Here is a 4,430-nt window from a genome sequence, read left to right as displayed (position 1 = left end):
AATAATAGTGGAAACGATGATGAAAGTGATTGTGATAAAAATCAAATTGAAACCAGTGACGCTTGTAGTGATAAAAACGAAGTGAAACTGGACGTGGAGGTCCGCCTCGGACTGAGCACGCCACATCCCAGATGATTCTACCGTGACAGATTTAGAGACATGGTGACAGGTGATGTGCTGACCGAAAGGGAAAAAGATGCCGCAATAATGCACTATAACCAGTATCGGGATATACTTGCTTTTCTGAAACTGCAGACTGATAAAGCTAAAAAGATCAATGGCGGCCACTCAACCTCATAAAAACAAGTACAGTGTCATCAAATTACTCAGTTGGAATATTGCTTCTCTTAGAAAACGGTATTCAGACCTCCATCATAAGGTTATGACTGACGACATAAATATTGTCTGCCTCCAAGAAACCCTAACTCCCGCAGGCAAAACCCTACAGGATCTGCCTAGTTATCAGTGTTATAATCCCAGATCAAAAAATACGTGTCTCATGTATGTTAAAAAAATCCCTGCCACATGAGCCACTTCCCGCCCAACAACGCGAGGGGTTTCAATACCATGGTATCCGGGTACACGTTGGTAACTTTACACTTAATGTGTTGAATGCCTATGCACCTACTGGCCTCCTCCAGTATACAGACCTACCTAATTTTGCACATACTGACCTTATGATCTTAATTGGGGATTTTAATGTTAAACACAAACAATTAGGGGATCAACTCGCAAACACAAACGGGAGAAGATTGTTGGCACTTCTCGATGCATATGATGATGTTCATATTATTAGTAAGAATCAACCAACGCAAACATATGGAGGAGTGCTCGATAGTTGCACTGGCTTTAACCTGTCATACACAACTCATGAAACTGATATTATGGATGTCTTGATGTCTGATCATTTAGCCATAACAGCTAACATACACGTGGCTAATGTTGACCTACCTGGCACTAAGCTGAGTAGATGCAGGATAACAGTAAGGAAAAAGCAAGAAAAATTCTTTATAGACAGCATTGAACATTGGTTTAACAATTATGAGTCTGAGAACGTACAACAGTTTTATGATGACCTCGTGAATATAACCTATGAGGCCGTAAAAAATAGTGAGTCACACCAAACAAAAAGACGTAATGGTAAGCAAGTCAGACACAACCAGTACTATGATGATGCTAAACTGAAAGAACTTAAATCAATTACTAGACAAAAAGGTAAGGTGTATAAGAGACTTAGAACGCCCCAAATGTTAAAACTGTTTCAGGCTGTGCTTGGAGCAGCAAGTGAGAGAATGACTGAACTCAGACAAATTGTTATGTCATTTGTTGTTATTAGTTGTTAGTGGACTTAACCTGCATACTTTCCTGGGCAAAGCCTGGAAAGGCATAACAAAAATTATTGGCAAAAATAATAGACAAGTTTCACACCCAAACCCGCAACAGTAAGCCAATCAGTTTATTAAAAAATGGGCTCAGGTTTCCAGCTTTGGAATGTTATCAGATAGCACTTGGGAGAAATTGCAGGTGAGGTCCACAAACAGATATGCTCTCATAAATTTCATGTTGAGCAAGCAACATGATAAATGTGATGTTCCATATACAGATTATGAATCAGATGCAGCCTTCTACAGGGGCAGTAGCACTGCTCCTGGTGAGGACGGTATCACCTATGATATTCTAAAACTCCTACATCGTGTACCCGGTAACCCATTATTAGAACTGTTTAATGCGAGTTATGTCACTGGGCAGCTGCCAGTATCTTGGACCACCAGTCTTACGGTACCTGTACCAAAGCCTGGCCAACCTGATGCTTTTCGTCCCATCTCTCTGACCAGTTGCATGTGCAGAACCTTTGCGAGAATGGTGCTTAATAGATTATTGTATTGAGTTAAAGAGCACATGTCACCTGATATTAATGGTTTCACACGTGTTAAAAGTGTACACAACTGTATCACAACCTTTCTCACTGTTCATGGAGATAGAAGGCACAAGTACACTACATTTCTTGATCTAAAAAATGTCTTTGATATAGCTAATAGGGAAGTGATTAAGTATGAATTAGCGGGAATGGACATAGGTGGATAATTATTACAATGGATACGGGGCTATCTTACCACCGGAAGTCCTCTGCACTGTATAACGTCTACAAGAGTGAATCCATATTAATGCAACTAGGCACCCCACAAGGAGGCGTACTAAGTCCTACCTTGTTTAATGTTCTAATTAATGCCTTACTAAAATCATTCCCAACCCAGCTAACATCACTCTCAGCTATGCAGATGGCATCCTTGTACATACGAAAACCCACCGCGAAATTCAAACCATCTTAAATTGTATACATACAGCTTGTGAGAACCTTGGTCTTATAATCAACGCAGCTTAAACTTGGGTATTTAACAGACAAATTGCCAACCGCAAAAGTGGACCACGAAAACTTAAGATAGATAACATACCAATAGACTATGTCTCTTCTTTCAAATACATTGGTATTTCTGTCCCTTGTACCTCAACTGCAGTCAATAAGTTACATTAACAATGTAGAGAAAGACTCAAGGCTCTCAGAACTATAGTGGGGTACAGCCCTACATACGGTGTTAACATTAAAATAACAAAAATTATGTACTTAGCATATATAAGGTCTCTGATAGACTATCATGCACCAGCTTTAGTCCTGCAAAATGGCAAAAACATTGATAGACTGGAAAAAATGCAAAATGAAGCACTCAGAATTATACTTGCCTGTCCTAGAACTACCAAAGTTCTCAATATGCGGAAAGAATTAAATATACTTAGCATTCGAGATGTAATATTTCAAATCAATCTTACAATTGGACTAAAGCTTCTGCGTGATAGCAAAAACAATATTATGTCAGTTGAACTGTTAGAACACATACGAAATGGAACCAGTGAGTCAAAATGGATTCAAAGAACAGCCACTCATATTAAAATTATGGGACTGCACGATATATATACAGATGAAAGAGAACAGCACCTCCTTCCACCCTGGCAGATTTGACATCCTGACCCCTGCATACCCCACCAAGAAACTAAACACAAACAACCCTCATGCTCAGCTTGCTGCTAAATTAAGCACCATAGAACACATTCACAATATACAAACTGAAAACACCATAACACAGACTATATACACTGACGGATCACTCAATACAGCTACAGGGAGGGCAGGAAGTGCTGTTATTGCTCATCAGCACGATGGCAGCACAATTTAAAGGAATATACGAATTAGAAACTGGGCATCCACAATGCAAACTGAGTTGGTAACAATACTGGTAGAATTCGAAATTATTGACAACACTGAAGTAGACAGCTTAATTATTTCCGACTCCCTTTCCTCACTACGAGCAATAAACAGTTTGCAATCAAGTAATAACGTGCTTGTCTCAGAAGCCCGGCATAGATATATAAGCATACTTAGCAAGAGGTTAGATATACAAATGTTGTGGATTCCTTCTCACATTGGTCTGCAGGAACATAATAAAGTTGATGCCCTTGCTAAGGCTGCAGTAAATAAAGACAGTATTGAACGGAATCTTGAGTTTTCAAATAGGTTCCTTAAAAGTGTCATTAGACGAGAACTCCTGGATGGATTTGAAGAAAGTAGAACAGTGCAAACTGGAACTAGCAGGTCCATTGTTTATCACAATGAAATGTGTGAAGTAAAACAGGTGTATGGGTCAAGTAACAAAGTCAGTAGACTAACAGATATTGTCACAGCTCGAATAAGACTTGGCTACAAGTATCTTTGGCAGTTCGGCTTGTATAGGGATCTAGATGAAGTAAAGTATAAAGTGTGTGGACATAGGCAGGGACATACACTCGAACACTATATCTTGGATTGCAGTAAAATTGAGCCATTTAGAGATAAATCTAAGCTCACGCTGTATGATATGGCAACCTATCTTATTACCAAGGATAAAATACCTGAAATCCTTGCGCTGTATCCATATTTCGCTTCCAGTAGATAAATGACATATGAGATTAAGAAACTCAGTATTGTAAAGACTAATAATAAACAGCAGCTCCCCTATGACTGTAATATCTCCATTGATCAAACAATTATGTATTAGCGATAAGACCTACCATTAATGTATAATGACTTACTGTAAATAAATAGCTCTTGAAATATAACATCCTCTGTAACTAGCTGACATGCAACTATAAGATATGAAGGATAAATGAAATTTTATATGTAATTGTTTAAGATGAGGTCTGATAAAGACCTTTAACCCTCTGTAATGCTTTAGCGCTACCGCTCACAGGATTAGTATGGGCTGCCACAATAAACTAGCCGCCTCCGGCGGCAACAATCAAAAATCAATTCCCTGTGAGTGATTCAGGTGCTCCCCTTAAGTGAACAGTGGCACTGTGAAAGAGGGAGTAACACCTGCGTAGCAAGAGTGAGCTGTTAT

The sequence above is a fragment of the Procambarus clarkii genome, chromosome 28 (genome assembly GCF_040958095.1).
Source record: "Procambarus clarkii isolate CNS0578487 chromosome 28, FALCON_Pclarkii_2.0, whole genome shotgun sequence".
In the NCBI taxonomy this organism is placed as follows: Eukaryota; Metazoa; Arthropoda; class Malacostraca; order Decapoda; family Cambaridae; genus Procambarus; species Procambarus clarkii.
This window is presented reverse-complemented; position numbering follows the sequence as displayed.